The sequence below is a fragment of the Schistocerca cancellata genome, chromosome 4 (assembly GCF_023864275.1).
Source record: "Schistocerca cancellata isolate TAMUIC-IGC-003103 chromosome 4, iqSchCanc2.1, whole genome shotgun sequence".
Taxonomy (NCBI): domain Eukaryota; kingdom Metazoa; phylum Arthropoda; class Insecta; order Orthoptera; family Acrididae; genus Schistocerca; species Schistocerca cancellata.
Window position 1 is genome coordinate 787,168,773 of NC_064629.1, and position 23,150 is coordinate 787,191,922.

Below are 23,150 nucleotides of genomic sequence, written 5' to 3' on the forward strand. Positions count from 1 at the left end.
GAGCATGCATTGCAAGGTATTCACACAGTTTATCGCATAGACTTACCATAAGGAATGAAACAAGAACTGTAATACATTTTACACCACAGACGCTCACTCTGGCTTGACGAAAACATCCAATCATTGACCAAAAGTTGCACAAATAATTAAGTTTGAAAGGAAAAGAAACGAGGTATGAAGCATTTATAAATTCATCGAATGTAGTGAGGTGGTTTAATTTCGTCCCAGTCTATAAAATTAATTTCGGGCCATACTCAGCTCTTGCCGATTACCCGCCTACTAATCAGGGCGTCTGTCTCCGTTGCTTTTGAGCGTGAATGGAAATTGTAGAAATTTTCTGTGGAGCAACATTTAATAATAAAGCGTTTCAAATCATCAAAAGCGATGAGCGGTAGCAGGCGCTTTCGATAAAGAACGGGGGAGTGCAGCGCCGCTGCTGTCGCCACGGCCGCTGCCAGTAGCCAGCAAATGGATCCCGGAGCTTTGCCGCATACGGCGTCCAGAGGAGGACAGTCTGCAGGAAATCTGCCGCAAAATCGTTACTAGATAAAATTTTGATATCGGTGTGTCACAAAGCGAAATAGATTGAATCTGCGCTACCATTACATTCACGTCTTCAGCATTCAGACAGAAGAGGCTATAAAAGTATTTTATGCCAGCTGCTCTCGATCCACGGACATTATGAACAGAAACAACGCACGCTACCGCTAGACCACAGGCGTAATCAGCCTAGAGTCTCTCTATCTTGGGACAAGTTTTCCTCCAGGAAGTGCCGCAGTCTACAGTGTTGCCAGATTGTGCAGATAACCGGACTTAGAGAATTAGCGAGTTGGCCAGTTTCTTTGTCCCATGTCGCGATCGGCGCGGACTTAGCCTCTGAAGCGGCCGGCCGCCGGTCAAGTTTTATGTCAAAGAGTGTACCTGGCGCGCCAACGTCCGAGGGCTTCTCAGCGGTCATTTCCGCTGCGGTTCTCCTCTTGCTGCCTGCTACGGTCGTTCGCAGCAGTACGGGAAGCCAGGATCCGTTTACCTTAAAGCTTTCCTCTTTCTTGTTGAAACTGTTCGCGTGTTTGTGTATTTCTACAGCTTCTCTGAACAAGCACGTGTGATAGTGCTTCTCTACAACTAGAACTTCCGTGTCGGTGAATTTTATTACGTGGTCGGACTCACTCAGTGCGTACTCTCCCACGGCTGATTTCTCCACCTGCCCCAACCTGCAATGTCGCTTGTGCTCTTTGATCCTAGTCTCTGAAACTGAGACTTGCACCAAACGGCATCCTGGTCAGCTCTGATGTTGTTTCGTTGTTTACGAAAGTGCCACTCAGTGACGCTCTGGAGCACATCGGTTCCATTTTCCCGCAAGACATCACAAAGTTCTTCCATGAATGTCTCACCACGAGCTATTTCACGTGGAATGGCGATTTCTACGAACAGCTGGAAGGTGTCGCCATGGGTAGTCCTCTTAGTCCAGTGGTGGCCAACTTCTTCATGGAACAGTTCGAAGCACAGGCACTGGACTTGGCGACTTGCTAACCTAAGGTGTGGTACAGGTCCGTCGATGATACTTTGGTGGTGTGGAGCCATGGTGAAGAACAGCTCTGTGACATCCTAAGAAACTTGAACAGCGTCCATGCCAACATAAAATTTACCATGGAAGTAAAAAAGGACAAGAAACTGCCATTTCTAGATGTGCTGGTTACAAGGGACGGCGAAAACCTGGGACACAGCGTGTATCGAAAACCGACACACACGGACCGATACCTGCACAAATTATCAACCATCACCTGAGCCAGACAAGAGGCATGATTAATACGCTCGTAACGAGAGCAGGACGAATATGTCAGCCGCAGCACTTCAGACGAGAAATGCCACGCCTGGAAAGTGTTCTGAGGAGCAATGGGTATTCCACAAATCATATTAGAAGTGTAACAGAGCCAAACACTCGGCGAAGCAAGGAATTAGAAAAAGAAATGTATGGTACGGCCTTTCTGCCATACATTCCCAGAGTGACGGACAGAATCTACATCTACATCTACATCCATACTCCGCAAGCCACCCGACGGTGTGTGGCGGAGGGTACTTTGAGTACCTCTATCGGTTCTCCCTTCTATTCCAGTCTCGTATTTTTCGCCGAAAGAAAGATTGTCGGTATGCCTCTATGGCTCTAATCTCTCTGATTTTATCCTCATGGTCTCTTCGTGAGATATACGTAGGAGGGAGCAATATACTGCTTGACTCCTCGGTGAAGGTATGTTCTCGAAACTTCAACAAAAGCCCGTACCGAGCTACAGAGCGTCTCTCCTGCAGAGTCTTCCACCGGAGTTTATCTATCATCTCCGTAACGCTTTCGCGATTATTAAATGATCCTGTAACGAAGTGCGCTGCTCTCCGTTGGATCTTCTCTATCTCTTCTATCAATCCTATCTGGTACGGATTCCACACTGGTGAGCAATATACAAGCAGTGGGCGAACAAGTGTACTGTAACCTACTTCCTTTGTTTTCGGATTGCATTTCTACCAATGAATCTCAGTCTGGCATCTGACTTACCGACGATCAACTCCATTTTAAATCACTGCCAGATAATTTATGGAATTAACTGTTTCCAGTTGCTGACCTGCTATACTGTAGCTAAATGATAAAGGATCTTTTCTCTCTATGTATTCGCAGCACATTACACTTGTCTACATTGAGATTCAATTGCCATTCCCTGCACCATGCGTCAATTCGTTGCAGATCCTCCTACATTTCAGTAAAATTTTCCATTGTTACAACCACTCGATATACTACAGCATCATCCGCAACAAGCAGAGTGAACTTCCGATACATACGTATATTGTACAAACATGGCGTAAAGACGATTTTCAAACCGACAAGATAGATCAAAGAGTGTCTTAGACCGGCGAAGGAGAAAAGGGACCCACTTGCAATGTCGGGAATATACCGATACCATGCACATGCGGAAAAGTTTATATCGGAAAGACTGGACGATCAATTAACACCAGGATCAAAAAGCATAAGCGACATTGCAGGTTGGGGCAGGAGGAGAAATCGGCCGTGGCAGAGCACGCACTGAGTGAGTCCGACCACGTAATAAAATTCACCGACACGGAAGTTCTGGTTGTAGAGAAGCACTATCACACGTGCTTGTTCAGAGAAACTGTAGAGATACAAAAACACGCGAACAGTTTCAACAAGAAAGAGAAAAGCCTTAAAGTAAACGGGTCCTGGCTTCCCGTACTGCAGCGAACGACCGTCACAGGTAGCAAGAGGAGAACCACACCGGAAATGACCGCGGAGAAGCGCTCGGACGTTGGTGCGCCAGTTACATAATAGTCTGCGGCCGCGAGCTCGGCTGCAGTTCACCGCCGGCAATGGAGGGTGAACCTTTGTCAATGCCAGCCACTCGTGCTGGCGAAACGTCAGTAAAATCATTAGATGTACGTCGGCCGAAGAACCCGAGACAGAAGCCAATAGGCAGTTTGTCAACAAGTGGCCACGAAAGCCTTAAAAATTTCTTTCTAATTTCATACACCTCTTTATTATTACTTAACGTACATTTCCTAATGTCACGTATTGTCCCCAAGGTTTTCTTGATTATTTTCTTTTCCTACTTTTCTTTTTCACCTAATAATTTGGCCGTATTTAAGGGAAGGCATTCTCAAGTTTTCAGGCATTCTCGTTTAGTGGCAGTGTTGAAGTGCCGGACTTTGTATTTGTGGCAGTATGAGGGGGTTCAATAAGTAATGCAACCCTCTTTTTTTCTCCGCCAGTTTCGGTCGAAAAAGTGTTGAATTTGTTGTGGTAGATAATGACATATTCCTGCTGCACCCCCTATAGTTCCGATAAGTGGCGGCGTCATCCATAGCCTTCAAAATGGCGTCTCTAACAGAATTGCGTTCCAACGAGAGAGCTGTTACTGAGATTCTTTTGGCGAAAAACCAGACTATCGCAGATAATCATAGTTGCTTTTACAATGTCTGTGGAGATGAGGCAGTTAAAAAAATCACGGTGAGTCGCTGGACGAAACGTCGCAAAAAGGTGTGCAAACCAGCCCGATCTCCCGTGGGCCGTCAGACCGCACACAGCACTGACGCCTGCAGTGCTGGAACGAGCGGAGACTCTCATTCGAAATGATCGATGGGTTATAATCAAATACCTCACTGCACAACTAGACCTCTCCGTTGATAATGATGTAATGATGAAACATGAAGTGTATTGGGCTACCCTCAGGATAATGAAGAAACGACTTCGAGGTGTTCGTCGTCACATAAACGCAAACAAACTTGTCATTTTCCCTGACAACGTAAGGCCTCAAATACGTCTGGCACTTTATTGGAATATTATTTTTTATCCATGCTATAGTCCGTATCTCGCACCTTCCGACTTTATCTGTTTGGTCCAATGAAGTATGCAATCCGCGTGAAGCAATGCGTGGATGATGGGGAGGTTACTGATGGATCAAGACGTTGGCTCCAACGTCGAGCAGCTGAGTGGTACCATGCCGGCATACAACTCGTCTCTGTAAGATGGCGTAAAGTCGTCGCATTGATTGGGGATTACGTTGAAAAATAGGGTTTTGTAGCCAAAAGGTTGGAGAAAAATACAACGTATTGGAATCATGAGTAAAACCAATCTGCTTTCAGAAAAATATGTGTTGCATTACTTACTGAACGCCCCTCAGAGATTTCTTCTTTTCATAGAACAGACGCTTACATTTTTCTTGTCCTTCTTAAGTTAGCTCCTTCGTCAAAAGTATTCGGTTGTGTTATTTCACCTAGATATTAAAATCTTGTAACATTTTTTGTTCTTGCATCAGTTTCCATGCATTTCGGAGCCTGCTTTGCATTGGTCATGTACTCTACTTTCCATGAAGATGTGCATAGAGCTACTTTTGAAGCTGTTGCTTCTAGGATATTTCTCTATATTTTGCATTTTCTGTATATTCAACTGAGGCGACAAGACTACCTGCAAAATCCGAACAGTCAGTACTCAGATATCTCCTTTTCTACTGATTAAAACTATTTAAATTCCTTCTTCTGTTCTTTTCCTTCCTTCCGCGATTACATTTCCCAAAACGCAGTTGAAGAGCAGAGGGGACAGTTGATCTCACTGTTTTACAAAAGTCTGATCTCAAAAGTCGGGGCGATATTTCCTAAAATGTGTTTTTTCATTTCGTATTTATTACAGCGACTTTTACGATTCCCGTTGATTTTTGTCAGCTCCGAACTCTTTCAAGATGTTGAATAATGTTTCCCTGTTAATCGAGTAGTATCTTTTTTGAAGTCTACAAATGTTATATAACAGTTTTTGATTCTCGTTCTTCTACACTTATGTGACAAAAGTCGTGGGATATCTTCTAAAATCGTGTCAGACCTCCTTTTGCCGGCGTGGTGCAGCAACTTGACGTGACATGATCTCCATAAGTCCTTGGAACATTGCTGAAATAATTAGGATACTGCCTCTAAATCCATCTATAATTGCGTAAGTGGGGCCGGTGACGGATTTTGTGTACTAAATGACCTCTCTACTGTGTCTCATAAATGTTTGATGGGATTCCTGTCAGGCGATATGGGTGACCAAATAATTCGCTCAAATTCTCCAGAATGGTCTTCAAACCAGTCGCGAACACTTGTGGCTCGATGATATGGCGCATTGTCATCCACAAAAAGTCCATCGTTGCTTGGGGACGTGAAGTCAAAGAATGGCTGCAAATGGTCCCCAAGCAGTCGAAAATTACCGTTTCCAGTCAATGGTCGATTCAGTTGAACCAGAGGACCCAGTTATTCCACGTAAACACAGCCCACACAAGTATGGAGCAACCACAAACTTCCACAGTGCGTTGTTGACAACGTGGATCCATGGCTTCGCAGGGTATGTGCCACCCTCGAAGCGTATCATTAGGTCTTACGAACCGAAATCCGGACTCAACTGGCCATGCCACGGTTTTGCAGTCGTCTACGGTTGAATCGATATGATCAAGAGTCCAGGAGAAGCACCGCAGGCTATCTTGATCGGTTAGCAAAGGCGCTTGCATGGGTCGCAAATTTTTCCGCGCTGTCCTAAGGGATAAGTTCGTCGTACGTCCCACATTTATTTCTGCGGTTATTTCACGCAGTGTATCTTGTGTTTTGACACTGACCACTCTACGCAAACGCAACTGCTCTTGGTCGTTAAGTGAATGCGGTTGGCCACTGACGCTGTGGATCTCGGAATACTGAACTCAAAAAATGGCTCAAATGGCTCTGAGCACTATGCGACTTAACTTTTAAGGTCATCAGTCGCCTAGAACTTAGAACTAATTAAACCCAACTAACCTAAGGACATCACACACATCCATGCCCGAGGCAGGATTCGAACCTGCGACCGTAGCGGTCATGCGGTTCCAGACTGAAGCGCCCTTAACCGCACGGCCACACCGGCCGGCGGAATACTGAACTCCCTAACGGTTTCCGAAAGGGATGGTCCTATGCATGTATCTCCACCTACCCCCGTTCAAAGTCTTTTAACTCACGTCGTGCGGCCATATTCACGTCGGAAATCTTTTCACATGAATCACCGGAGTACAGATGACAGTTTGGAAACGCTCTACATTTTTATGCCTTGTGTACGCGATACTACCGCCAACTTTATATTTGCATATAGTTATCCCATGACCTTTTTCATCTCGGTGTAACCGTTATCATAAATTTCAGATTTGAAATTTGTTCCTCACATCATCGTGCAAGATGAAGTTTGTTTTTGCAGTTTTTTTTTTTTGGTAATACGTTTGAAAGAAATTTGTAAGTCACTAGAAAGAGGCTCTAAGCACAATGGGACTTAACATCTGAGGTAATCAGTCCCCTAGACATAGAACTACTTAAATGTAACGACATCACACACATCCATGCCCGAGGCCGGATTCGAACCTGCGACCGTAGCAGCAGCGCTGTTCCGGACTCAAGCGCCTAGAACCGCTCGGCCACAGCGGCCGGCAGGTGGCTGGTAAGTTTGGAGGTTTCGCTTATTATTCAACTATCTTCTGCTTCCCTAAAGGCTTAGCTGCTACACCCCATCTACTTTACTGATGAAATTTTTGTTTCAGAGCGCTGCTTTTATATGACTGGGAATTAGATAGGTGAATATAACGAATAGCAGTGTAAGCTAGTTTTTCTTCTTTGAATACAATTACACGTCTTTGGTTCTTACACATTTGTTCACACTTTCAGAATGATATTCATAAAAAGTGAATTTTTCTCGTGTAATGTTTCTTTTTCCTGGGCTAATCTGTCTCATTTAGTTGTGAGCATGTAGTTATATGGAGTTTCTCCATAATTTAAATCACAAATCGCTAAATAATCACTTGTAATCTCTTAATGTTCGGTTTTTGAATACTATTGTCATATACTCTACATCAATGATGCCTTCCGTTCATTTAGTGGTTTCTAAATATTCTATAAATCTGTTTTAGTTTCTTCGCATGTTACTATCAGACAGTACTTCTGCATGTTTGACACCTTTTACACTACTGGCCATTAAAATTGCTACACCAAGAGGAAATGCAGATGATAAACGGGTATTCAGTGGACAAATATATTATACTAGAGCAGACATGTGATTACATTTTCACGCAATCTGCGTTCATAGATCTTGAGAAATCAGTACCCAGAACAACCACCTCTGGCCGTAATAGCGGCCTTGATACGCCTGGGCATTGAGTCAAACAGAGGTTGGATAGCGTGTACAGGTACAGCTGCCCATGCAGCTTCAACATGATACCACAGTTCATCAAGAATTGTGACTGGCGTATTATGACGAGCCAGTTGCTCGGGCATTATTGACCAGACGTTTTCAATTGGTGAGAGATTTGGAGAATGTGCTGGCCAGGGCAGTAGTCGAATATTTTCTGTATCCAGAAAGGCCCGTACAGGACCTGCAACATGCGGTCGTGCATCATCCTGCTAAAATGTAGGGTTTCGCCGGAATCGAATGAAGGGTAGAGCCACGGATCGTAACACATCTGAAATGTAACGTCCACTGTTCAAAGTGCCATCAATGCGAACGAGAGGTGACCGAGACAAGTAACCAATGGCACCCGATACCATCCCGCCGGGTGATACGCCAGTATGGCGATGACGAATACACGCTTCCAATGTGCGTTCACCGCGATGTCGCCAAACACGGATGCGACCCTCATGATGCTCTATTAATCCGAAAAAATGACGTTTTGCCTTTCGTGCACCCAGGTTCGTCGTTGAGTACACCATCGCAGGCGCTCCTGTCTGTGATGCAGCGTCAAGGGTAACCGCAGCCATGGTCTCCGAGCTGACAGTCCATACTGCTGCAAACGTCGTCGAACTGTTCGTGCAGATGGTTGTTGTCTTGCAAACGTCCCCATCTGTTGACTCAGGGATCAAGACGTGACTGCACGACCCGTTACAGCCATGCGGATAAGATACCTGTCATCTCGACTGCTAGCGATACGAGGCCGTTGGGATCCAGCACGGCGTTCCGTATTACCCTCCTGAACCCACCGATTCCATATTCTGCTAACAGTCATTGGATCTCGACCAACGCGAGCAGCAATGTCGCGATACGATAAACCGCAATCGCGATAGGCTATAATACGACCGTTATCAAAGTCGGAAACGTGGTGGTACGCATTTCTCCTCTTCACACGAGGCATCACAACAACGTTTCACCATGCAACGCAGATCAACTGCTGTCAGCACGTTGTACGTGTCGCCACCGGCTCCAACCTTGTGTGAATGCTCTGAAAAGCTAATCATTTGCGTATCACAGCATTTTCTTCCTGTCGGTTAAATTTTGCGTCTGTAGCACGTCATATTCGTGGTGTAGCAATTTTAATGGCCAGGAGTGTACATTTCGATAACACTAACTCAACCAGTTTGTTCATTTTGGCACTAAATTGTCACGTGGCAACATCTGATGCTTCACATTCTCTCCACCACTCCCACACCATATAATTCCATTACTGGATTCCTGTTCTTCTTAGTTTAACCGTCTGTCTGTAATCTTGTGCCTTTGCTACACATTGTAATTGATTCGCCGACGTCAGCCCTCGTACTTGGTGCTACTTTAGTGGGATGCGTGCCAAAGATGCCCGATGTCTAATCGTATGATGATGTTGATAGTAATAAGAGCGTGCAAAGCAAGGTCTCGTGATTTTGAGGTTTTTGATGATTGTGGAACATAAAGAACAAGATGAAACAGGCACGAACTACTCCTGAATACCACCAAAGCTACCTCCGGACATATGTACCCATCTCACACATGGGTCACCATCATCTGTCTCAAATACTCTTATTGCTTCAGACTCCGCAGAGATGTCTGGAATTTAACGTAAAAGATCAGTGCTAAGGGATGTCCGCCCCCGGTAGCTAAATGGTCAGCGTGACGGATTGTAGATCCTCTAGGCCCGGGTTCGATTCTCCGCTTGTTCGGGGAATTTTCTCCGTCCACGGACTGGGTGTTGTGCTGTCCTCATCCTATCATCCTCATCGACAGCAGGTCGCCGAAGTAGCGTCAAATTGAAAGACCTGCACCCAGCGAACAGTCTACCCGACGGGGTGTTCTAGCCATACGATTAAATAAATAAAGTGCTAAGGGTGGCGATTAGGCAGAGTGCAGCACAACCTTTTCTCCTCTTGGCGGCAGAATATTAGAGAAGAGAATCTGTTGTATCAACGAGGTAACTTTGCGAAATCAGTGTCATGGTTAAATAAGATCAACAAGATTCTGCAGAAACTTTAGTCCATATACTGAAAAAGTTTTAATTTTGCGTAAACTAACATTGTCGGAAATGAATTCTCTACTCTGCCACGTAGTGTACACTGTAATTATACTAACATACCACCTAGAAATTTGGAGACTGTGTATTAAAATATCGAAATTTCATAGTTCCGTCTATCGACAATTTTCGCGGATTGTCTAATACATTCGACAGTGTAAATCACAATATTCTGTTGGAGAAACGTAATTGTATGTTTGCTAAAGTGTAATTTGTCAATAGTTGAGCACTTATTTAAATTATTGGGATCAAAGTCTCATGTTAGATAAGTTGTGAAATTTACAAAACTTGTAACCTGTGATGGTACATCGCTAATAACAGTCACAAGATGTTAGTTGAACTTCTTTATTACATTGCGCGTTTCGGGCGTAGCCCATCATCAGATGATCAAAATATAAAGTTGACGAAAATATTGCAGACGCAAACAATGTCAAACATAAAAATCCACACTGATGAGATAATAGAGAGAAGTGATCAAGATCAACGTCAGTGTAGTGTGTGACATCGTTTGCGTCTGAAATTTTTTAATTAACTTTGTATTACGACCATGTGATGGTGATACCAGTTATGGGCGGCCTGTTAGTATTGCTTATAATTTTTATAAATATCCATATGGTTGCAAATCTCATACGTGACTTTTTGTCATATTTGTAGTAGGTAATGCAATTGCTCCGAGTGGGGACAAACAACTGCAGGTGTTCAGTTAACTGAATGATAGGATCACTCCTGTTCTTGCTAAATATACCGGGTAATCAAAAAGTCAGTATAAATTTGAAAACTGAATAAATTACGGAATAATGTAGATAGAGAGGTACAAATTGACACACATGCTTGGATTGATATGGGGTTTAATTAGAACCAAAAAAATACAAACGTTCAAGAAATGTCCGACACATGGCGCTTCGTCTGATCAGAATAACAATAATTAGCATAACAAAGTAAGACAAAGGAAAGATGATGTTCTTTACAGGAAATGCTCAATATGTCCACCATCATTCCTCAACAATAGCTGTAGTCGAGGAATAATGTTGTGAACAGCACTGTAAAGCATGTCCGGAGTTATGTTGAGGCATATGCGTCGGATGTTGTCTCTCAGCATCACTAGAGATTTCGGTCGATCACAATACACTTGCGACTTCAGGTAACCCCAAAGCCAATAATCGCACGGACTGAGGTCTGGGGACCTGGGAGGCCAAGCATGACGAAAGTGGCGGCTGAGCACAATCATCACCAAACGACGCGCGCAAGAGATCTTTCACGCGTCTACCAACACTTTTTTTTGGTTCTAATAAAACCCCATGTCATTCCAAGCATGTGTGTCAATTTTTACTTATCTATCTACATTATTCCGTGGTTTATTAAGTTTTCAAATTTATACTGACTTTTTGATCACCCGGTATATAACCCCCCATCTTATACCAACAGAGCAGATACACTGCTCTTTTTGATGGTCGTAAGCATCATAATCATGCCCAATGGAGTTGCAACGAGAGAAGGAGCAGTAAAGAAACACTCAGAATTTTTTTAGTTATTTGTCGGTAAAATGACTTAGCAATAAAAAAGAATCATTTAATTAAGTCAGCTACAGATCTTTACTAATAAAAATAAAATTAAAAAAGAGCACGTGGAAAGGAAATGTTTAAAACGAAACGTTCATAAATCCTGGATACGGATAGTGATCAGGATTTGTATTGAATATTACATATTACGTACACTGTCAAACTCTAGTTTTCAGCAACTTTTTCTCTATGTTTAATTGCTGATTTTGGTGACAAAAGCATCATAAAATTTCCTTACTTTGCACATCTTGATACATTAACGCTACATCGAAAAATTTTCTGGGGATAATGTCACACTTGGACACAAAGTATCTACCATCAAGGAACGTGTTGCAACGTTGTTTGGTGTCCATTTTCGAATTTTATGTTTACAGCTGCTTAGAAAAAAATTATTCGTAGCGACAACTATCTCTCAATATACACCCACCAAAAAAAGGTTTGTATCACCTCGGTTCCGAGAGTTCCGAAAACTGTACAGAAAATTGGAATAGAGATCAACATAAGCATCACGTCCGCCCTTTTTATTGCTCATGAAAACCACACATTGCTTGTTGTACCACCATACAGTAAGACTTTCAGAGGTGGTGACACAGATTGCCGTACACACCGGTAGCTCTAATACCCAGTAGCACGTCCTCTTTCATTGATGCATGCCTGTATTCGTCGTGGCATATTATGCACAAGTTCATCAAGGCACTGTTGGTCCAGAGTATCCCACTACTCAACGGCGATTTGGCGAAGATCCCTGAGTTCAAAATGGTTCAAATGGCTCTGAGCACTATGGGACTCAACTTCTGAGTTCATCAGTCCCCTAGAATTTAGAACTAGTTAAACCTAACTAACCTAAGGACATCAGACACATCCATGCCCGAGGCAGGATTCGAACCTGCGACCGTAGCGGTCTCGCTGTTCCAGACTGTAGCGCCTAGAACCGCACGGCCACTCCGGCCGGCGATCCCCCAGAGTGTTTGGTCGGTCACGTCGTCCATAAACAGACCGTTTCAATCTATCCCAGGCCTGTCGATAGGGTTCATGTTTGTAGAACATGCTGGCCACTCTAGTAGAGTGATATCGTTATCCTGAAGGAATTCATTAACAAGATGTAGACAATGGGGACGCGAATTGTCGTCCATGAAGACGAATGCCTAGCCAATATGCAGCCGATATGGTTGCACTATCGGTTGGAGGATGGGATTCACGTATCGTACAACCATTACGGCGCCTTCCATGACCACCAGCGGCGTACGTCGACCCCACATAATGCCACCCTAAGACATCAGGGAACCTCCACCTTGCTACACTCGCTGGACACTGTGTCTAAGGCTTTTAGCCTGACAGGGTTGCCTCCAAACACGTTTCCGAGGATTATCTGGTTGAAAGCATATGTAACACTCATCGCTGAAGAGAATGTGATGCCAATTCTGAGTGGTCCATTCGGCATGTTGTTGTGCCCCTGTGTACCACGCTGCATGGTGTCGTGGTTGCAAAGATAAACCTAGTCACGGATGTCGGGAGTGAAGTTGGGCATCACGCAGCCTATTCGCACAGTCTGAGTCGTAACACGACGTACTGTGGCTGCACGAAAAGCATTACTCAACATGGTGGCTTTGGTGTCAGGGTTCCTCAGAGCCATAATCCGTAAGTAGTGGTAATCTACTGCGTAGTAGTTCTTGGGCGGCCTGAGCGAGGCATGTTATCGACGGTTCCTGTCTCTCTGTATTTCCTGCATGTCCGAACAACATCGATTTGGTTCACTCCGAGACGCCTGGACACTTCCGTTGCTGAGAGCCCTTCCTGGTACAAAGTAACAATGCGGACGGGACCGAACTGCGGTATTGATCGTCTAGGCATGGTTGAACTACAGACAACACGAGCCGTGTACCTCCTACCTGGTGGAATGACTGGAAATGATCGGCTGTCGAACTCCCTCCATCTAATAGGCGCTGCTTATGCATTGTTGTTTTCACCTTTGGGCAGGTTTAGTGACATATCTGAACGGTCAAAGGAACTGTGTCTGTGATACAATATCCACAGTCAACGTCTATCTTCGAGAGTTTTGGGAGCCAGGGTGATGCAAAAGTTTTCTGATGTGTGTGTTTACTTTTTTAAAGATTTTTTCATTGAAGAACTTTTTGCAGTTTAAAAATGGAAGTAGAATTAATATTATAACGTTAGGAACCAAATTTGTCACAACTTCCACAATATAATCTTCCTATTGCACTGAAAGCATTGAAATATAAAATCATAAATATGTTTGACCACCTTACGTGAGTATTAATGGTGTTGGCAGACAATGAATATCGTTTTAAAAGAAATTAAATAATTTCTACTTGACTACTTCTTTTACTTCATAGATTGATTTCTGAATATATAATATGATTATGTGATTGGTTTCCATTAATTAAATTTTATTAGAAAAAAAGTTAAGTAAAGATCATTTTCTGTAAAAGTTGTAAATTGCCATCATGCAGCTGTGTTTTTTCAGAGAAAATATATGTTATTTGCAAGCGATCTGACACGTCGCGTCATGTGCATATTATCCGTAGATTAATGACTAAGTAACTAAACCAACAGTTTAAAACTTTGTGCCTAGCCAGGATTCGAACCCAACCCTTACCTTCCATCGTCAATGCTAGATGCATTCATTTCGGCTCTGCTCACTTTTACTTTCTATCAGTTAGTTTTCTTCCACTTTCCAGTCACCGCAGAGGCTCTCGTGTCAACCCCCGGGGGAACGTATATGGCACAAAATAAGTATTCACCAACAGAAGCTTTGAGACGGATCGTAAGAAATGGTTGAATCTTCAAAGTCTAAAAGCCTCACCCTCAGAAGGCAATGATCCGTTTATATCTCACTGCAGAGGAAAAAGTTTTAATCTCCACTAAATTCCCAGAGAGTTTAAAACCAGTACAGCATTGTCAATGCTTCGTAGAGTAGAGTTTTCCCATGGTTGAGGCTATTTGAAGCTCTAAAACCACCATTCCGATGACCGAATGTGGCCTAACGTGTCATAAACCCCATATTAGTCTTATTATGTGATTTCAGCCATAATGTGCACTGCTTAGGAAAAAAAAGAGACAGCCAGCAACGTAGACGGCTAGGGGAAAATAGCCTTTTGTGCGTTGGGGCGTGGTATCTGCTTTAACAAGAAAGGCCTCAAACCGCACTGCCAGCCTCCGGCGACATCACGTTACAGAGCACGATTCTTCCCTGAGACCGAAATCCGTGTCGCTATGAATGCGGTATGCGGGCGACCTGTTGACGTGAAATATTGCAAACAGCTGTCGCCACAGCCCGCGCTGCCCACCGTGAGGGCCGCCTCCATTCTCCCCGAAAAGCGAGAAAGCAGGTGGCGCGCCCTATGTGGAAGTGGAAATTCCACCGGGGTAAGCGCTTCTCACACACCTCCACCACGCCAAATGATTGCCTTTCTACTACTGTGGTCTGCGTGCTACTGAATGATGACGCAGGCGTGCGCTTTCATTTCTTACCCATGTACGAATGGAGTCCATAAAAAAGATTTTCCCTCTCTCTGTCTCTCGCTCTCTACCTCTTTTCGTGCCCATGCATACACTAGAATTTCTCGTACATATATGACATTTCAACGAAAATGCCGAAAGCATACGGAGGCTATTATTTTCTTCATAATGAAATATTTGAGATTTAATTATGTTTCAAAACGCGTCACTGCTTCATGAACGACGGAGAGAGACAGCGCACCGTTTAAAGTGTAACATTCCGAAAAGTATGGTTCTATTCCCCATCCGATCACACTGATTTAAAAGACATAAAGAAGACGAACGATTAATGTTCCTACTGAGAAGTAAACTAGCTATGTCTTTTCTCTGAGGAATCAACGAAAAATTTGCTCTAATCATTTTAGGAAAAGCGTGCAAAACCTCAGTATCGGTGCCCGCACGGAGATTTGATCACGCTCCCTTTGGATGCTGTCAATCGCCGCAACCACTGCTTCGATCGATGAATTCATATTAAAGTCCTGAAGGAAGATGCGATGATGGCTACTTTGAAATACATACGGTCGATATCCTTTCCCCGTTGCCCAATTCGATCTAGATTTCTACCTATAACGATTACATCGTCTACAAAACGTTATTTCCTTATACTGCTTCCTATATCCATTTTGCTACGAATAACAAGTAGTGACACTTTTCTATATTACCAAGTTTAATTTACTCGAATATTTGACAAACGCAGATGTAAGCCCTTGATTGTTGAAGACATCCAAATACACTGAAGTGCCAAGGAAACTGGTATATGCTTCCCTATTCAAATACAGATATTTATAAACAGGCAGAATACGGCACTTATACACTCCTGGAAATTGAAATAAGAACACCGTGAATTCATTGTCCCAGGAAGGGGAAACTTTATTGACACATTCCTGGGGTCAGATACATCACATGATCACACTGACAGAACCACAGGCACATAGACACAGGCAACAGAGCATGCACAATGTCGGCACTAGTACAGTGTATATCCACCTTTCGCAGCAATGCAGGCTGCTATTCTCCCATGGAGACGATCGTAGAGATGCTGGATGTAGTCCTGTGGAACGGCTTGCCATGCCATTTCCACCTGGCGCCTCAGTTGGACCAGCGTTCGTGCTGGACGTGCAGACTGCGTGAGACGACGCTTCATCCAGTCCCAAACATGCTCAATGGGGGACAGATCCGGAGATCTTGCTGGCCAGGGTAGTTGACTTACACCTTCTAGAGCACGTTGGGTGGCACGGGATACATGCGGACGTGCATTGTCCTGTTGGAACAGCAAGTTCCCTTGCCGGTCTAGGAATGGTAGAACGATGGGTTCGATGACGGTTTGGATGTACCGTGCACTATTCAGTGTCCCTTCGACGATCACCAGTGGTGTACGGCCAGTGTAGGAGATCGCTCCCCACACCATGATGCCGGGTGTTGGCCCTGTGTGCCTCGGTCGTATGCAGTCCTGATTGTGGCGCTCAGCTGCACGGCGCCAAGCACGCATACGACCATCATTGGCACCAAGGCAGAAGCGACTCTCATCGCTGAAGACGACACGTCTCCATTCGTCCCTCCATTCACGCCTGTCGCGACACCACTGGAGGCGGGCTGCACGATGTTGGGGCGTGAGCGGAAGACGGCCTAACGGTGTGCGGGACCGTAGCCCAGCTTCATGGAGACGGTTGCGAATGGTCCTCGCCGATACCCCAGGAGCAACAGTGTCCCTAATTTGCTGGGAAGTGGCGGTGCGGTCCCCTACGGCACTGCGTAGGATCCTACGGTCTTGGCGTGCATCCGTGTGTCGCTGCGGTCCGGTCCCAGGTCGACGGGCACGTGCACCTTCCGCCGACCACTGGCGACATCATCGATGTACTGTGGAGACCTCACGCCCCACGTGTTGAGCAATTCGGCGGTACGTCCACCCGGCCTCCCGCATGCCCACTATACGCCCTCGCTCAAAGTCCGTCAACTGCACATACGGTTCACGTCCACGCTGTCGCGGCATGCTACCAGTGTTAAAGACTGCGATGGAGCTCCGTATGCCACGGCAAACTGGCTGACACTGACGGCGGCGGTGCACAAATGCTGCGCAGCTAGCGCCATTCGACGGCCAACACCGCGGTTCCTGGTGTGTCCGCTGTGCCGTGCGTGTGATCATTGCTTGTACAGCCCTCTCGCAGTGTCCGGAGCAAGTATGGTGGGCCTGACACACCGGTGTCAATGTGTTCTTTTTTCCATTTCCAGGAGTGTATATAAGACAACAAGTGTCTGGCCCAGTAGTTACATCGGTTACTGCTGCTAAAATGACAGGTTATCAAGATGCAGGAGAGTTTGAACGTGCTGTTATAGTCGGCGCACCAACGATGGGACACAGTATATCCGAGGTAGCGTTGAAGTGGGGGTTTTTCTCGTACGACCATTTCACGAGTATATCGTGTACTCGTGTACCCTTGATGACTGCACGACACAAAGCTTTACACATCGACTTACCGACATTGGGCTGTTGACGACTGGAAACGTGTTGGCTGGTCGGATGGGTCTCATTTCAATTTGCATCGAACAGATGGACGTGTACAGGTATGGAGACAACCTCATGAATCCATGGACACCGCATGTCAGCAGGGGACTCTTCAAGCTGGTGGAGGCTCGGTAATGGTGTGGAGAGTGTGCCGTTAGAGTGATATGGCACCCCTGATATGTCTAGACACGACTCTGACACATGACACGTACGTAAGCATCCTATCATCTGCATCCATTCGTGTCCATTGCGCATTCCGAAAGATTTGGACAATTCCAGCAGGACAATGCGATACCCCACACTTACAGAATTGCTAAAGAGTGGCTCCAGGAACACTTCGCCGAGTTTAAAGACCTTTGCTGGCCACCAAAATCCCCAGACATGAACATTATTGAGCATATCTGGAATGCTTTGCTACGTGCTGTTCAGAAGAGATTCCACCCGCTCGTACTCTTACGGATTTATGGACAGCCCTTCAGGATTCATGGGGTCAGTTCCCTCCCGGACTACTTCGGACATTAGTCGAGTCCAGTCCACGTCGTGTTGTGACATTTCTGCATGATCACGGGGGCCCTACACGATATTAGGCAGTGTACCAGTTTCTTTGGATCTTCAGTATAGTTTTCAACAATATGTGCTATCTCATCCAAACCGTCGAGACAACTACTGGCGAATATCAGTACAGTGTGTGTCCAACCTTCCCGGTTATGACGGTTTTCACTCTCCTGGGTACACCTTCAATGAGGTGTCTGAATGTCTGCCGAGGAATGGCAGCCCATTCTTCCTGATGAGGTCCAATAAGAGAAGATAGTGGTGTCCAATGTTGGAGTCTAAAGTGAAGTCGACGATGTAACTCATCCCAAAGATGTTCCATTGGGTTCACGTCAGTCTATCAAAATTATTATTGTCCAAAAACTATTGCCTAACATATGCTGCTTTATGGCAGGGCTCTCTGTCATGCTGACACAACAGTCATCTTGTCCTGACTGTTCCCATACTGAATACAGTACACCGTACTGTTCATATCCTTCCGTATTCAGCGTTTTCTAGAGCGCAATAAGGGAACCACACCTTAACCACGAAAACACCTCCATACCATAACAGCACCTTCACTTTACTATTGGTACTGCACATGATGGCAGGAACGTTCTCCAGGTATTCGCCAAATCCAAACCCTTGCATCTGACTGCAACAAAATATCACTCTTATCCAGTCATCCGGCTCTTCAGACCACCTCAAGCGTCGCTTGTAATTGATTACAGAAAAAAGTGGCTTATGAGGAGCTGCTCGATCATTGTACCCCATTCATTTCAACTCCTTACGCACAGTCATTGCGCTCGTTGGACCCCTGGTAGTACTTCTGAACTGACGATTTATTCCTTCCGCTGGCTTCAAGCGGTGTTATACAATCAACAACATGCTCGACGGTTCCTGTCCGTCAATGCATGAGGTCTGTCTGGTCTTTTTTTAACTGTGATTGTTCCTTCGCGTTTCGACTTCACAATCGTGCCACCAAGAGGTGACATGGGCAGCTTTAGAGGGGCTGAAATGCTCCTGATGGATTAGTAACTCAAGTGACACTCACTAGTCGACGTAGGAAGTCACTAAGCGCCTTTGACCGTCCCATTCTACTGTTACTTCTCTACTGATAAGGCAATAGTCATAACCCTCCGCACCACCGACCCCTCCCCCCCCACCTCCCTCGAGCACAGCATCTCGTCCCACACACAAATCTTTTATACTAACATGCTTGCAAAAGATCTCTTCCTTTTCATAGCAAGACAAGTGAATCTATGATGCGCTGGGAGTACTTCCCTTCGTATTCACTGCAACTAGGTCCTTTATTTGTGAAATATTTCTCAGTCTTAATGCTCCTTGAATGACTTAAATAAGCGACATTTGAGAGTTTCTAACGTTCAACAACGGAAGATCAACGAATATAAGTTACCAACGAGCATTTCACTGATTCAAAACACTTTCTCTAATCTCCTGATTATTACAGAGTATCTATGCCAGCATATTCCAATGCTTTTGTTAAAATCTTATGCGTTTATGTCGAATATTTTAACTGTACAGTTTCTTCTTTCTAAAGGAGGGAAAGAGATAACTTAATGGTTGCTACCCGGTCGAGGTCTTGGCCGTTAGAGAACATGGACAACCTCAGACTAGGATTTGGTAGGAAATCGACTTTGGACTATTGAAAGAATCCTTCCCGCCATCCGAATTAATTAATTTAGTGAAGCCATGAAAAATTGGGATCTAGATAACTGGACGTAGATTGGAACCTCACCACTCCCTAATGTGAAACCAGTGTGCTTATCGGCGCATCACCTCTCTCAGACGGCCGGAGTGGCCATGCGGTTCTAGGCGCTACAGTGCTCAGAGCCATTTTGCCAACCTCTGTCAGTTTCTTTCTCATAGAAACATTTAAGTACAGATCTATATTAACTTCGCTTAAAAGACTTCTTGATTCGATATACAACTAGACATACTCCTTTTGGCTTCTGTACACTTGAACGAGTGGGATACCTCATGTTTGCCTAACGGTTCAAATGGTTCAGATGGTGCAAATGGCTCTGAGCACTATGGGACTTAACGTCTGAGGTCATCAGTCCCCTAGAACTTAGAACTACTTACACCTAACTAACCTAAGGACAACACACACATCCATGCCCGAGGCAGGATTCGAACCTGCTACCGTAGCGGCCGCGCGGTTCCAGACTGAAGCGCCTAGAACCGCGCGGCCACCCCGGCCGGCTTGCCTAACGGTAAGTCATGGAGTCTCGTACCTGTGTAATGCTTTGGCTCGGCGTATAAGCTAGTGTGTCTGTCGCGGAGTAACGTATAGTCGTGATATTGACAGCTCCACAGAATTTCGTTCTTGAAATATTCTGTGTATCTTCTCTGTAGTGTAGCACGAGTAGAAGTAGGCCTAATACACAGGAAGGTAGGTTAATATATTACACGTCAGTGGTTGCTCGCAGACATGGAATTGAATCGAGTACCACACTAACGCTTCCATAAGAGTGATGGAAGACTAGTTTTTACCCAAATATTTGTGTCTTAATTTAAATATCTTCCTTTAAAATATCCCCCCCCCCCCCCCATGAACCATGGACCTTGCCGTTGGTGGGGAGGCTAGCGTGCCTCAACGATACAGATAGCCGTACCGTAGGTGCAACCACAACGGAGACGTATCTGTTGAGAGGCCAGACAAACGTGTGGTTCCTGAAGAGGGCAGCAGTCTTTTCAGTAGTTGCAGGGGCTACAGCCTGGATGATTGACTGATCTGGCCCTGTAACACAAACCAAAACGGCCTTGCTGTTTTGGTACTGCGAACGGCTGAAAGCAAGGGGAAACTACAGCCATAATTTTTCCCGAGGGTATGCAGCTTTACTGTATGATTAAATGATGATGGCGTCCTCTTGGGTAAAATAGTCCGGAGGTAAAATAGTCTCCCTTTCGGATCTCCGGGCGGGGACTACTCAAGAGGACGTCGTTATCAAGAGAAAGAAAACTGGCGTTCTACGGATCGGAGCGTGGAATGTCAGATCCCTTAATCGGGCAGGTAGGTTAGAAAAATTCAAAAAGGGAAATGGATAGGTTAAAGTTAGATATAGTGGGAATTAGTTAAGTTCGGTGGCAGGAGGAACAAGACTTTTGGTCAAGCGAATGCAGGATCATAAATACAAAATCAAATAGGGGTAATGCAGGAGTAGCTTTAATAATGAATAGGAAAATAGGAGTGCGGTTAAGCTACTATAAACAGCATAGTGAACGCATTGTTGTGGCCAAGATAGACACGAAGCCCACGCCTACTACAGTAGTACAAGTTTATATGACAACTAGCTCTGCAGATTACGAAGAAATTGAGGCAATGTATCATGAGATAAAAGAAATTATTCAGGTAGTGAAGGGAGACGAAAGTTTAGTAGTCATGGGTGACTGGAATTCGACAGTAGGAAAAGGAAGAGAAGGAAACGTAGTAGGTGAATATGGATTGGGGCTAAGAAATGAAAGAGGAATCCGCCTGGTAGAATTTTGCACAGAGCATAACTTAATCATAGCTAACACTTGGTTCAAGAATCATGAAAGAAGGTTGTATACATGGAAGAACCCTGGAGATTCTAAAAGGTTTCAGATAGATTATATAATGGTAAGACAGAGATTTAGGAACCAGATTTTAAATTGTAAGACATTTCCAGGGGCAGATGTGGACTCTGACCAATATCTATTGGTTATGAACTGTAGATTAAAACTGAAGAAACTGCAAAAACGTGGGAATTTAAGGAGATGGGACCTGGATGAACTGAAAGAACCAGAGGTTATACAAAGTTTCATGGAGAGCCTAAGGGAACAATTGACAGGAATGGGGCAAAGAAATACAGTAGAAGATGAATGGGTAGCTCTGAGGGATGAAGTAGTGAAGGCAGCAGATGATCAAGTAGGTAAAAAGACGAGGACTGGTAGAAATCCTTGGGTAACAGAAGTGATACTGAATTTACTTGATGAAAGGAGAAAATACAAAAATGCAGTAAGTGAAACAGGCAAAAAGGAATACATACGTCTCAAAAATGAGATCGACAGGAAGTGCAAAATGGCAAGGCAGGGATGGCTAGAGGACAAATGTAAGGATGTAGAAGCTTATCTCAAGAGGGGTAAGATAGATACTGCCTACAGGAAAATTAAACAGACATTTTGGAGAAAAGAGAACCACTTGCATGAATATCAAGAGCTCAGATGGAAACCCAGTTCTAAGCAAAGAAGGGAAAGCAGAAAGGTGGAAGGTGTATATAGAGGGTCTATACAGGCGCGATGTTCTTTAAGACAAAATTATGGAAATGGAAGAGGAGGTAGATGAAGATGAAATGGGAGATACAATACTGCGTGAAGAGTTTGACAGAGCACTGAAAGACCTAAGCCGAAATTAGGCCCCGGGAGTAGACAACATGCCATTAGAACTACTGACAGCCTTGGGGGAGCCAGGCCTAACAAAACTCTACCATTTGGTGAGTAAGATGTATGAGACAGGCGAAATTCACTCAGACTTCAAGAAGAATGTAGTAATTCCAATCCCAAAAAGAGCAGGTGTTGACAGATGTGAAAATTACCGAACTATCAGTTTAATAAGTCACAGCTGCAAAATACTAACACGAATTATTTACATACGAATGGAAAAACTGGTAGAAGCTGGCCTCGGGGAAGATCAGTTAGGATTCCGTAAAAATGTTGGAACACGTGAGGCAATACTGACTCTACGACTTATCTTAGAAGATAGACTAAGGAATGGCAAACCCACATTTCTAGCATTTGTAGACTTAGAGAAAGCGTTTGATAATGTTGACTGGAATACTCTCTTTCAAATTCTGAAGGTGGCAGGGGTAAAATACAGGGAGCGAAAGGCTATTGACAATTTGTACAGAAACCAGATGGCAGTTATAAGAGTCGAGGGGTATGAAAGGGAAGCAGTGGTTGGGAAGGGAGTGAGACAGGGTTCGGAGTAGGTATTAAAATCCATGGAGAAGAAATAAAAACTTTGAGGTTTGCCGATGACATTGTAATTCTGTCAGAGACAGCAAAGGACTAGGAAGAGCAGTTGAACGGAATGGACAGTATCTTGAAAGGAGGGTATAAAATGAACATCAACAAAAGCAAAACGAGGATAATGGAATGTAGTCGAATTAAGTCGGATGATGCTGAGGGAATTAGATTAGGAAATGAGACACTTAATGTAGTGAAGGAGTTTTGCTATTTAGGGAGCAAAATAACTGATGATGGTCG